A 15,188-nucleotide genomic window follows, 5' to 3' on the forward strand; every position below is an offset into this window, starting at 1 on the left:
ACTACTAATACCTCTCCCTATACAACCAAGCATTCTGCTAGCATTTCCTGCTGCTATATTACATTGTCTGCCTACCTTTAAGTCCTCAGAAATAATCACCCCTAAATCCCTTTCCTCAGATGTTGAGGTTAGGACTCTATCAAATATTCTGTACTCTGCCCTTGGGTTTTTACGTCCAAGATGCATTATCTTGCACTTATCCACATTAAATGTCAGTTGCCACAACTCTGACCATTTTTCTAGTTTACCTAAATCATTTGCCATTTGGCTTATCCCTCCTGGAACATCAACCCTGTTACATATCTTAGTATCATCCGCAAAAAGACACACCTTACCATCAAGACCTTCTGCAATATCACTAATAAAAATATTAAAGAGAATGGGTCCAAGTACAGATCCCTGAGGTACCCCACTGGTGACAAGCCCAAGCTTCGAATATACTCCATTGACTACAACCCTCTGTTGCCTGTCACTCAGCCACTGCCTTACCCATTCAACAATATTGGAATCCAAACTCAAAGATTGCAGTTTATTGATAAGCCTTCTATGTGCAACAGTGTCAAAAGCCTTACTGAAATCTAGGTAAGCAATGTCTACTGCACCACCCTGATCTATAATTTTAGTTACCCAATCAAAAAAATCAATAAGATTAGTTTGGCATGATCTCCCTGAAGTAAACCCATGTTGTCTCTGATCTTGAAATCCATGTGTTTTTAGATGTTCAACAATCCAATCCTTTAACATGGTTTCCATCACTTTCCCCACTACTGAAGTAAGGCTTACTGGCCTATAGTTGCCCGACTCCTCCCTATTACCTTTCTTGTGAATGGGCACAACATTCGCTAACTTCCAATCTTCTGGGACTACTCCTGTTAACAATGATTGGTTAAATAAATCTGTTAATGGTTTTGTTAGTACACCACTAAGCTCTTTTAATAGCTTTGGGTGTATTCCATCAGGTCCCATTGATTTATTTGTCTTTACTTTTGACAGTTGAAATAGAACCTCTTCCTCTGTAAACTCACGTGTAATAAATGACTCATTTATGCTTTTTTTTAACAGAGGTCCCTTTCCTTCATTTTCAGCTGTAAATACCGAACAAAAATATTCATTGAGGCAGTCAGCTAGACCTTTATCCTCATCTACATACCTTCCTTCTTTTGTTTTTAATCTAACTAATCCTTGTTTTACTTTTCTTTTCTGATTTATGTATCTAAAAAAGTTTTGTCCCCCTTTTTTACTGACTGTGCTATTTTCTCTTCTGTGTGTGATTTGGAAGCTCTTATAACTTGCTTAGCCTCTTTCTGCCTAATCTTATAGGTCATTCTGTCTTCCTCACTCTGGGTTTTTTTATAATTACTAAATGCTAACGTTTTGTTTTTTACTATTTTGGCCACATCTGCGGAGTACCACAGTGGTTTCTTGAATTTTTTACTTTTACTGACAAGCCTAATGCAATTTTCTGTTGCCTTCAGTAGTGCAGCTTTTAAATAATCCCATTTATTTTGGACTCCATTTAAGTTGCTCCAGTCTGATAATGACTCCTTTACACATATTCTAATTTTAGAAAAGTCTGTTTTTCTAAAGTCTAAAACTTTTGTTTTTGTGTGGTGTGACTCAGTCACTGTTCTTATATTAAACCACACTGACTGATGATCACTGGATCCTAAACTTTCACCTACAGTAATATCTGATACCAAATCTCCATTTGTTAACACTAAATCTAGTATGGCCTCTTTACGAGTTGGCTCCTCAACGACTTGTTTTAGAGACAATCCCAGTAGGGAGTTTAGAATATGTGTGCTTCTGGCACAAGTAGCTATTTTTGTTTTCCAATTCACATCAGGAAGATTAAAGTCACCCATGGTGATAACTTCCCCCTTCATTGTCATTTTAGCTATTTCTTCAACTAGTAGATTATCTAACTCTTCAATTTGTGCTGGGGGCCTATAAATCACACCTACACGAACTACTGTGTGATTACCAAATTCTAACGTAACCCAAATGGACTCTATGTTCATCTCACTAACCTTTATTAGGCTAGATTTTATGCTATCCTTCACATACAGGGCCACCCCTCCCGCTTTCTTGCCTTCCCTGTCTTTTCTATATAAAGAGTACCCTGGTATTGCTATGTCCCAGTCATTTTTTTCATTATACCATGTCTCAGTAACAGCGACTAAATCTACACTATCAGTTGCCATTATTGCCACAAGTTCATGGATCTTATTCCCTAAACTGCGAGCATTTGTAGACATGACTCTAAGCTTATCATTTTTTAACACACTTGCTACAGGCACCTTCTGTCCTTGTTTTGGGGGACAATTGGATTGATGTTTAATCACCCTTTTGCCCCCCCCTCCTAGTTTAAATACATCTTAGCAAAACCTCTGAACTGCTCACTGAGAACATTTGTTCCCTTTTGAGAAAGATGCAAACCATCTTTTTTGTACAGTTTATTTCCATTCCAAACAGAGCTACCATGAGCAATAAAGCCAAATCCTTCCTCCCGACACCATTCACCAAGCCACAAGTTAAAGTCCCTAATACACATCCGCCTGTCATTCTGAGTGTTATGCACAGGCAGAACTTCAGAGAATGACAGTGTGGAAGCAACCTGCCGTATATCATTGGCAAAAACACTAAAAACTTCCTTAACCTCTGAAACCTCATTGCAAGCCAAGTCATTTGTTCCTAAATGGACAAGTACATCCAATTCCCCTTCCTGCTTTGCTTGCTTAACAATATTACAGATACGTCTCCTGTCTATGTGAGCAGTAGCTCCGGGAAGACACCTCACAAGACCACCATTGTCCATCTCCACACCTCTTATGATGGAATCCCCCAACAACAACTGTTTTCTATTAGGCCTCATCATAGTCTTCAAGCCTCTCTGCACAACACCACTGGCCTCAATGCCTCTCTCCACAACAGCACTAGCCTCAGTGCCTCTCTCCACAACACCTCTAGCCTCAGTGCCTCTCTCCACAACACCTCTAGCCTCAGTGCCTCTCTCCACAACACCTCTAGCCTCAGTGCCTCTCTGCACAACACCACTAGCCTCAGTGCCTCTCTGCACAACACCACTAGCCTCAGTGCCTCTCTGCACAACACCACTAGCCTCAGTGCCTCTCTGCACAACACCACTAGCCTCAGTGCCTCTCTGCACAACACCACTAGCCTCAGTGCCTCTCTGCACAACACCACTAGCCTCAGTGCCTCTCTGGACAACACCACTAGCCTCAGTGCCTCTCTGCACAACACCACTAGCCTCAGTGCCTCTCTGCACAACACCACTAGCCTCAGTGCCTCTCTGCACAACACCACTAGCCTCAGTGCCTCTCTGCACAACACCACTAGCCTCAGTGCCTCTCTGCACAACACCACTAGCCTCAGTGCCTCTCTGCACAACACCACTAGCCTCAGTGCCTCTCTGCACAACACCACTAGCCTCAGTGCCTCTCTGCACAACACCACTAGCCTCAGTGCCTCTCTGCACAACACCACTAGCCTCAGTGCCTCTCTGCACAACACCACTAGCCTCAGTGCCTCTCTGCACAACACCACTAGCCTCAGTGCCTCTCTGCACAACACCACTAGCCTCAGTGCCTGTCTCCATGACACCATTACACTCTGAAAGTGCAGAAAATGAATTATGTAGAACAACAGACTGTGCAATATGCCTTTTATCCACAACTCTAAGTCTACCAGATCCTACAGTAATCCATCTGCCATTCCTAGTATGTCTCTGTGGCAGTGGCTTTGCAGCAGTTCCAGCCTGAGTTTGTTTACCAGATAATTTACAAATCTCAGACTTCAAAAAATACAATCTCCTGCCGCAAGATAGAGAACTGTCTACAGATTAGACAACAACCAAACCTCCAAAAAGTGGAACGCGAAACAAATGCATAGCAACTATTACACTGAACTAAGTCTGCCATTCCAATGAGATCAATTATTTAAATCAAACGAATCTTAACTTTTTATTTATCCTCCTGAATACCTCAGATTACCTCCAGTTTATCTCCAGAATATCTCCAACCACAGACACTTAGAAGCAACACTTAGAAGAAGCAACCAAGCTCTATTAGTTGTTTAGTTGCTTATGTTTCTGTGCTGCTGGAGATTTTCAGTAAAGCGAGCTATGCAAATATGAAGCCTCCTGTCATGTGGTAAAATTCTGATTTGACACTTTTATAAATTAACCTCGTTACACCCCCTTGGCTGTCAATCAGATTGTAGGATCTGTTACTTCCTGGTTTGGATAGTCCAGTGGAGGTAAACTCAAGAGGCAGCAAATCCAGAGCACCTGCCTTGTGAAGACTTCTCATTAAGCTGCATTGGGAAGTCTGTGATTGGACAGCCACAGAAAGTGTGGGTGGGGTTAAGGGGAGGGCTTGCCAAGGCTGCAGACAAAAGATCTGCAAATCTTGAAAGTTGTTTTTAGATATTTCCCAATGATACAAATGTATAATTGAACACATGCATGTTTTTATGGGGATATATCTACTAAACAGTGATATTTATTTATTGTTATATTCGGGCAGTTGAGTGTCAATTTAAATGTGTCTTGGCTTTGCTCATTTAGGTTTATTTTATATAATTTCACTTTAAGGTTCATTTCCTAAATAGAATAGAATTGAAAATTACAGTCAAAATACAATCACACTGGGCATTCTCTCAAGCTATTTTTTTCAGCCTGGCTATTTGGCTTACATTTTGCATTCTTCGTTTGGGGAATACACTGTGTGCACTCCGTAAATTACCAAATATACCTATCAGATGATATCCATGATATACTCTGCAAAAACAAGGTTTACTTATTAAGCAAGCAAGCCCCTTTTCTATTCCCTCCTATTCCAAAAATAAATATATAGAACAGGCTCCAAATAAATACAATTTTTGAAACGCAGAGACATAAAAAAAATCCCTTCACACTTTCTCGTTTTTGTTTTTTTGAAGAGGCTGTCCATCGGTGGCCCTCCAACTGTTAATCAGAGAATTAGGGGAAATGAAATCTTGGTTATAGACTTAAATTTAGCCAGAATCAATTCCGTGTGCCCTCCTCTGTCCCCTTACACTAAATGGAATTGTCAAAATAAACTGATGTTTTTCATAAATAGGCAGTTTATTATTAAAGATTAACACAACCTATAACTTCCATTTAATTAACTGCTAATAAGATATGTGATCAATATGTATCCCCTGCATCACATGTTGATGTTGAAATAGGGGCTTTTCTCTGCAAATTCTCTAGATCAGGGCTTCCCAAAAGGTAGATACCCAAATGCTTTAAAACTACAGCTTCCATGATTCTTTGTCATTCTAAAAGCATTCTAAAGGCACGCAAAGCCTCATGGGAGTTGTAGTTCTACAAATCTGGGGATCTACCTTCTGAACAGCGCTGCTCTAGATCGTAAGCTTGTTTGAGCACGGTCCTCATCAACCTATTGTTCTTATAACATTTTGTTATTGTCTCACTGTTACTGTTAAATATCACTGCTACTTTATAATATTGTACAGCGCTGCGGAATACGTTGGCGATAAATACAATAATAATCAGTGTCTCCTGCTGTCTCTGCTGCATTTGTATCTGGTTGTGAATGAGTGCACAGTGGAGTTGCCACTAAAGTGTCAATTGTCGGGAAATCAAAGTGAATTCCAAAGTTGCAGAACTGGAAGATTAGCCGCCTTGAAGAATTTTTCTAGTTTGGCTACTTCTTCCCTAAATTTGGAATTCACTTGGAATGATCTCTGTAGTGAATAACTCTGCCATGGTGAAATATTTTAACGCCATCTAGTGGTGAGAGTGTGCAGGTGTGCTCACACCAAATATTCTAAGCCACAGATGTTAGATGTTTTATACGTTACGGCTATAGTGTTATGCAGCAGGACACTTGTAGACTCACCACGTGGATCAATTGTTACTGAACTACAACTCCTATCATGCACTAAAAACCCACCCAGGATGTTGCGACGAGCAGTCAGGGAACAATATTGCATCCATATCGTAGACGTACTGTATACAAAATAGCAACTGTGTAGAGCAGCAAGCTGCTGTTAACCTCAAGCACTTTAGTTAATATCTTCCTCATAAAGAGTTTTAAATTAGTGGTGTAAATGAGCTCAATAAATTACCGCCACTAATATGCTAGGCGCGTCGCTTTCCTGCTGAAAGAGGATTTCTGTGAGAAATATTTACCGTTCCACCACCTATGGTACTATCCCGTCGCAATATAACATTTGTTCTAATATTAAAATTGCATCTGTGCCATAAATTCTAGAACATTAACACTCTTCATTGATTTTCTCGATCTCTCTCCCCTCGATCTGGCAGTCTGTAACCCGGGAAAGCGTACAGACGCAATATCACTCCATCCGATTGAGATTCATATGCTATTTGAGGGTCAAAGACCGAGACCTCCTGAGCTTGAACTTCTATCAGTCTGAATCTGATCAATACTTGAAGATAAATTTGGCCTTGGCTACTTGCAGTGATTAAGTGGTCGTAAATACGTTCAGAAACAAGAGGCTGCTGGGCTAAGTGGCAGACATGGGGAGCTAAATGGGGACGTTTATTTAACTCAGAATTTCTTATTATTGGGACTCAAATCCCACCCTTCAGTGTACGTTTATATAAGCCGCTCACACAATGGAGGGTCACTTAGCCTAAATATTGGCATTAGTGGTTCCTCTAAGATCAAGATCAATTTGGACTCGAGGGCGGACATTTTGAATATATTCTTTAACATGGTCCAGTAACCTGCCGCCCCCCCTCCTCTCCACCCCGTAAAAAGAAAAACATTTTTAACATATCAGCAATGCAAAGTAATTACAGAGCAATCTATGTATAACACAAGCTAGCAGTTTTTAAAGGATCTTAACATGTATAGCTTGGAGGAAAGAAGAGACAGGGGAGATATGATAGAAACATTTAAATACATAAAGGGAGTCAACACAGTAAAGCAGGAGACTATATTTAAAAGAAGAAAAACTACCACAACAAGAGGACATAGTCTTAAATTAGAGGGGCAAAGGTTTAAAAGTAATATCAGGAAGTATTACTTTACTGAGAGGGTAGTGGATGCATGGAATAGCCTTCCAGCTGAAGTGGTAGAGGTTAACACAGTGAAGGAGTTTAAGCATGCGTGGGATAGGCATAAGGCTACCCTTGATATAAGATAAGGCCAGGGACTAATGAAAGTATTTAGAAATATTGGGCAGACTAGATGGGCCAAATGGTTCTTATCTGCCATCACAATCTATGTTTCTATGTTTCTATGTTTTAAAACACTGTTGAAATTCCATTAACGGTCTCTGTAAGTGCTTAGAACATTTGGAAGCATTGCCTGTCACTGATCCCGATTGGTTGTTCATTCTGGATTATTTACATTTTTGTAACTTGTATTGGGATATTTGTATGATGAAGTGGAGAAGGGCTGGTCGATATATGTACTAAGGCGGTTTCAAAACGTTAACAGCGTTAACAATCGAATAATTATAACTGTACAAATATTTTATCCAGGAAGTGAGGATGTGAAGTTAGTGTTGGGTGCTGAGAAGTGTCCATTTTCGGTCAAAACGCCTGAAAATTATGTGACAACACCCAGAGGTCCTGCACACTTTTAACCATAGCCATTACAGTAGGCTTTAGTGGTTATGGTTCTTTGAGTGACCCTTTAAGGATAATGTTTTGGAAAATAGTGTCATTTGTTTTCATGTCTGGGCGTGTTTTATTGCTCAGCCTTTAAAGGGGAAATCAAGGTATGATATTTTGTTTTGTAAAGCTTACATAAATTTAAATATGTTTTTAATGAATTTCTATAATTCTGAGAGTAATGCCAGATCTTTACCTTCTGATTACTTGCCACGATTAGTCATTACTGACCATGACTAGGCAACATTCGCCACCCCGGATGTTGTGGACTACATCCCCCTTACTGCCATAATGCTGGCAAAGCATCAGGCGAGATGTAGTCCTAACATTTGGAGTGCCAAAATCTGCCTACCCCTTCTATAAAGGTTTAACTGTTATTGTGTGGGTTTAAGATTCATCCATAAGTCGTAAGGAATACATTGCGAACGAATGGCCCATCTTTTCGGGAACATTTTATTCCTTTTCTGGATTTATTTATTTAAAGTATGAATTGGCTGAAATTCATTATGGAATTATCATTTTAGGTAAACAATAGCTATAGAGAGGTTTATTTAGGACTCAAACTCAAACAAAACACTAAATTAAGACAAGAATCTTTACTGCTCCTTTGATACAAAGAATGGATTATCACAGCATTAGAGAATGAAAAATCCCCAAGAGGCAGCCGAACGCACGTGGCAGGTTACACCATGGGCTAGTATAACACTTTACTCGTCACAGAGGTCAGGGCGGTAAAGAGAGGTCAGTGCAGCAACGAAAGTATGTGCTGAACAATCCCTTGGAGGAAAAAGAAATCAAGAGGTTCCTCAGCAGCAGAGGCCTGTACGTCCTGAAATTCTCAAGTGAAACAGGGTTATTAACTAAAGTGAGAATTGTCTGGAATTCAAAATCAATTTTGTCCAAAGCAGTCAAAATCGAAAAAAAAAATCTTCAATCCAGCAGTATTTCTAGTTTGCCTTTAAATTTGAAATACACTTTAAATTCACGCCAAGTTCTCTTAAAGAATCTAAAACAAATTGTGAATTAAGAAGAGCTGATCAGGGAATTTGCAAAAGATGGGAATGTAGTGGAGTTTGACATTTGTTTCAGTTTGATGATTTCCTCCTAAAAAATTAGCAAATTCTAAATATTCCCTGGGTTAGGGAATAAGCAAACTGTTCAGATGATTTAGCTTTTAGGTTTTATGAGGGCGACCATATATCTCCTTAAAGCAGGAAAGTTACAGAAAATCTATACGGAGGGTTTGTATTCGAAGCAATGCCATCCTTTATTGTGTTCTTATGTGCAGGCCCTTTTAAATGTTATTGTTCTCGTTAAAAGCCCTACGTATAAACAGCCCCAGATACCCCAGAAAGTACATATACTTTATCCACAATTTATGTTGGGCCATCTAAGTGGGGTTTGTGGGGTAAGAAAAAGAGAGATTCGTTGGTGCAGCTGAATATCTGTTAAATATTGTTTTTCAATAATACTTCATTTGGGTAATAAAATGCTCTAGAACAGGGGTGTCCAATGGGTAGATCCCCAGATTTTTTTTTTAACTACAGCTTCCATGAGGCTTTGCCATTTTAAAGATATGCAAAGCATCATGGGAGTTGTAGTTCTACAACATCTTGGGATGTACATTTTGGGTACCCCTGCTCTAAAACATGCTTGAAAATAAGCACAATGAAACGCACCCTGTCCTGGCTAAATAATTTGATGATTTGATTACTAATGAATTCATTATTTTAAAATTGATTATTATTTACAATATGTACAAAATGTGTCATGTAACACTATACAACGCCGCTGTATATGTTGGCACCCCATCTGAACGTCAGCATGAAACAGAAGCTTTCAAGAACGGAACTTCCCTTACTGAATCTTAATCATATTTAAAATATACACGCGTCCATGCGTACACTCATTGTTATTGCAGTAATAATGTACGGTATTTATAAGCCTTAGACTCATATAAACTACAAAATGTTATAACAAGATCGTTAACCTACATGTAAAGCCATGAAATTTATTTAAAGATATTAATTTTAAGATTTTTTTTTTTTTTCCAAAAAATAATGACAGGTAACTTTATTGATCATTTATGTGAGTGCTGAGAAATTAACAAAGAAAAAACGAAAAAGATCAGGGCAATAAAAGTTTTTGAATAGCCATTTCTCTATAAGTTTAATCACGGTATTTGCGTCGGGCGCGACAGCTGTACCTCTCTGTCTAATTAAATCAGGATGTGCTCACAGAGCCTATTTGCATGGGTTGCAGCTTGTGGGCGGAACGGCTTGTGCGCCTGAATATTTAATGCTATCAGTTTATTAAACAAATGAGTGCCTTACGAAATCCCATCATAAATTGTGAGAGCCATAATCCGCCATGTGACACGTCTAATAAACGAATAGGGCAAGCTTGGGGAGTTTCACACTTATTTGTTCACGTGAAAATCCAGAACAAGGTTTATTCAGTAAACACGTGCAATGAGTTCATGCCGTTGACAATATTTCTGTAAAAATACCAGAGATATTGCACCTTTCCTTCTCGACTAACCCGTCCCACATATTGTAACTCTGTTGTCATCATTGTCACCGTGAATTAGAACGGAAGATACAAATTAAATATTAATGCGTTTGCTCTAAAAATTAGGAAAAAAATATAACTAATTATTGCTATCAACAGAAATACAAATTGTGTCTGTTGCTTGCCGCGGAACAAAAATGTCTATGTTTCATTGCAGCGCAATTTGCTACTGCATCTGAGTCATTTCTCTGCTGGCTTGTGTGGAGCACAGAGCTAAAACACTGTGCAGTGTTTGCCATGTGTGCTCTACACTTTTTATCGAATATTGCGCATTCACAAAATTGGAGCATATCTGGGGTTTCTGGATTACAAATATTTTTAATTGTTTGGACCTCATTTACTGGTTTTAAAGAGAAACTGTCGCAATTGGGTGACCTTTCTATGTTCCCCTTACCCCAGTAGATGCTATAGCAGGGTTTACTGGGGTTAATATTACAGCGATAAACTGTTGTACTTCTGCGTTGTGGCGAGTTTGCTGCTCCGTGATACCTTAGGAGTTTAGTCCGCTAAGTCTTTGGAGAGTTGACCAGGGGAAAGCACATTTAGATCAAAATAGCGAAATAGGAATTATATAAGTCAACTTTTTTTTCACAGCTGTGTCAATAGCTGTGTCTATCTATAGCTGTGTCTATAGCGGCCAAAACTTCCTTAGAAACAGATTTTTGCTGTTATGCCTCCTTTTCAACTCCCAAAACACAGAATTAATCACTAAAGAGCGAAATATCAGGAATTCATTGTGGATTTTAGGCAAAAACAGACAAACTTTAAACGAAACAGAGATTTATCTATTTTGGTTTCAAAAAATTTAATTCTCTTTGAATTCCTGATAAATTACACTTTAGTGAACAACCTATTCCGTGTAGTGTATTGAATTATTCTGTGTTGTTTTTGATTTTTTTTTGTTCTCTAAACTTACTTATTACGGTCAGGCAAATGCATTTTTTTTTCGTAATCGGCGGTGGTGGGGTGTTGCGTTACAAAGGTTTCTGGGAGTTTGCTGCGAGGCAGGGTGTTTAAACAACAAGATCACTTTATGGTGTCAATTTTATGTCCGGTCCCGTTGTACAGCACTTCAGACTAGGTTGGCGCTTTAAATCAAATAATAATTATGTTTGCGACACAATGCAAGAATGTTACAGAACGCTTGCAGCAAGTTGAAGTAACGCTATAAAATGATAAAATGCAAACAGAACACAGTTATAACGCAGACATTTTATTAGAAAGCCATATTACAGTTTCCAAATGCAAAGCAGGTTCTTAAGCTGTAAACCCAGCAAAATTCCTTTTTTTATTTATTATAATTGAGAAACGACGAGTGGAAAGATGATTGAATCTAATTTCTGAAGGTAAGCTTCTCTAAACACTGCCGACATACAATTTATCTGTATACTATGAGTATTAGGGATAAGCGTTTGCCAAACAATTTTAGCCTGAACTATATAGAACTTACAATATTACAAGCAATATCATAATTCTTCGTACAGATCCAGATTTTGACAAGTAAATCTCATATTTTAAACACAGGATTAAAATTTTTATTACTTGACTGGGGGATTAGCGGTCAAAGCCCCAGAACACCGGAAATAAAGTGAATTCTGTTAAATATAATTTGTTCCAAAAGCTTTAAAACCAGATTTTTTTTTTCCAAAATATATCACGTGATGCAGAAAAGCGTAATCTAGTAAGTTACCGGTGCTGCACTGCAATATTTTGTGATATAAAACTAATATTACACAAAAATGAGAGTGCATTAACCCTTCAGATCCCAGCGGGACATAATCACAGAATATTTAAAGCAACAGATATTTTTTGGGATCCATTTGCTAAACAGTGATTTGTACCAAATTGAAAATTAAATTGCAATTGTTAGACAATAATAATTGAGTTGCAAAATTTAGAGATAAATAAAATCTCCAAATTAGTTATAGCACCTTCCCTAGGCTGGTCCCCTCATTACGAGTGACGCAAGTTGCCGTCAATGGCTCCCAGTGGCCGTCAGGATCTACTGTAGATTTCCAGAAATGTATCTCCAACCTTGTATCCTTACTAGATCCTGCGAGAGGTCAAATCACATGACATTACATGGGAAATACTGTAATCTAATATTACGGCAAAAATTCATGGCATTACAGTGGAGAGAATGGTATGTGTAGTTGTTAAAATAAATTGGGGCAAAGGTCTAAATGTGGAGCAGTAACCATGGAAACATGCAGAATGTTGCATCTGGTTTAAATAGTTTCCTTGGTGACTGGAGTGAAGACCAATTATCAGATTGCACCACAAACCTCTTGAAACCTCACAGTGTCAGTCTAGGTACCATAATCACTACATGTCAAGGTAGTGGTTATGGTGTCATTAGGCTACAGGTGGTGTATCGCATTTCCTGATGCACCAACGACGACCCCCTGCCCAACTATATCTACATTTGAAAAGCATTTCACTAGCTGAGTGGGTCATCCCAGTAAGACCTAGGAGATTCACAGGAGGAAGGAGAACGGGAGGATATCTCGGACGCCGATAGCAAGTTGCCTGTCTGTGTCACATTGTAGAAACACAGGAAATTCTCCAGGCACTCAGGTTTGACAAAGACCTCAAAGCAGGTCGAAACCTTGCTGCTCCTTTTTTTCTGTTCTATTTAAACTGCCTGTGGCTTGAAAACCTGAGTGCCTGGAGAATTTCTTGTGTTGGCTTATCGTTGTGGGATTGCTGGTCCTGCTCCGGAGCACCGGGTGGCTTCTCGGATTAAGTGCGGCTCCTATTATCATTTTTGCAACATTGTAGGAACAAACATCTGAAACCGTGCTTCGTTGGTTTACGTCTACTTGCTATAATATCTATAAATTTGAAGCAGAAATTGTCTAAGCTTAATCTACTTATTCATATATACTTAAATAAAGAATTTTAAAAATATATTATTATTAATTTTATTATTTATAAAGCTCCAACATAACTTACAGTGCTAATCAATGGGTGCAAGAGACATAAAAGTAAATTAAACAAGACAAGCGGATATACAGGAACAGAAGGTCAATATGTGCTCAGACTCAACTAGCGCAGTTCTAAAGTGGAGCAAATCTTGGAACATTCCATTGGTCTCCATGGTGACTGCTGCAGTTTTAGAACTTTGCTCCAGGCAACATGGCCCATGGGCTCACACGTTAAAGGTGGCACAGTTTGCACCCTGTGTGCCCTTTTAAACATCTTCTAATGCTCTGATCTCGTTTGTCCACTAAGCTGCAGACTCCATGGGTTATAATCAATTTGTAAGCTTAGATTTATCTGTCTTTACACGGCAGAACGAGGGGTCAGGAGTGTCAGATGGGTGATAGCTATATATCAGGTGCATTCCCAGAGGTTCTATTGCCCTGCCAGGGGCAAGAGGGCTTTGGGGTCAGATATGGGGCAGGCAAATAGTAATAATAGATGGGGAAAAGGAATCTGATCGAGTGGAGGTCGACAGCTTAAATAACTCATTTTGTTTGTATATTAAAACAAAAAATAACATTATCATACTTCCACTTCCTCTTTGGAATAACCTTGTTTTAAGCAACTCTCAATAACATTTATACAAAATAAATCATTTTACCTACAAAATAAATACATTAAAAGATTCACCCTTCGTGTCTTTGTTAACATTCGCACCGTGTCTAGAAACCTAATCAAAACGAGAGGTTGGAGTTACAGGATTGAAACTTCCTAAAAGTTTGGTAAATATTTGATCAGAAGTATCCATTACTTTTAATATAGGGCACCAACATGTTCTGCAGCGCAGTACAAGGTAAATCAATTTTGGAATACAGGAACAAGGCCCCCATCCATGAGCAAATAATCATCAATGTTTCATGGTATGTGAACATATGTGTGATATGTTTTAATGGATTTTGGATATGTATTTATTTAATTTTTTTATCTTATTTTTAAAAAAAAATGTATATGCGGGATATTTACATCAGTAAAAATTAAAAAACATGCCTGAAGTGGACAGAAAGAACAGGATTATGAGAAAGACACAATTTATCGATGACGTTTTTTAGTATTGGAATTAGCCTCTTTATATTCTAGTCTGCTACACCAAGAAAAAAACAGAGAAAGATCCTATGGGAGTGGAGCATAAACCACGAAATCTTGATACATCCAAATAGTTAAGGTACAGCTCATAAAATGTTGGAACGAACAAGAAATAAAACATACAGAGAAAACACAAGGGCTTTGTCCATATTACCCCTAACCAAAGGTGCAGAGGGGTTTGAATTAGAGAGGAGTGAGATACAGGCTATATAGTGCTACCGGACCATCGTAACAAAGTGAATACAAAGATAGCACTATTTTCTTTCATCCAGTATACTTGTCTAAGTCTCTGGGGGAAAACGGAGTAAAATTTCTAATGTCCCAGGTATTAGATGATGATGTTCCGGCAAATGTCAAGGACGGATGAGGATAGAGCCTCAAAGCAGAGAATAAACAGGAGGATTCTTCGGGTGATGAGATTTTGTGAATTTGGCACATTCCCTGTCGATGGGGTACACCAGCGGCTCTCAATAGTTGGATAATGAGGTTCATGGCATGTCGCCATTGGAGGATAGAACTGTGTAAGTCCTGGTAATAGAGTAGCTGGTGTTCCTCGAAAGGCTTTTTGTTCTTGAGTAGCGCCATAATGCAGGTTTTATTGCACGGGATTTGGAATCGCATTAGAACATCACGCTGTGAAGCTGTCGGAGCTCTAGGTTATTTAGTAATGCGGTATGCCCCATCCAGGGTAATGGACTTTGTTTATTTACCTTGCTTCCTTGAACTTCTGGCAAAAATCTCTAATGAGACAGAAAGGGGTATTTTATATACACCCCTATATATTATTAACCTCTCATGGCCATTGGAGGTAACTAAAAAACCTCAATTTGTTAAAAAATACATAGGGATTAAGGAGAGAGCGCAAGGAAGCAAGGTGAATGGTTAGAGTTAG

The sequence above is a fragment of the Pelobates fuscus genome, chromosome 9 (assembly GCF_036172605.1).
Source record: "Pelobates fuscus isolate aPelFus1 chromosome 9, aPelFus1.pri, whole genome shotgun sequence".
In the NCBI taxonomy this organism is placed as follows: Eukaryota; Metazoa; Chordata; class Amphibia; order Anura; family Pelobatidae; genus Pelobates; species Pelobates fuscus.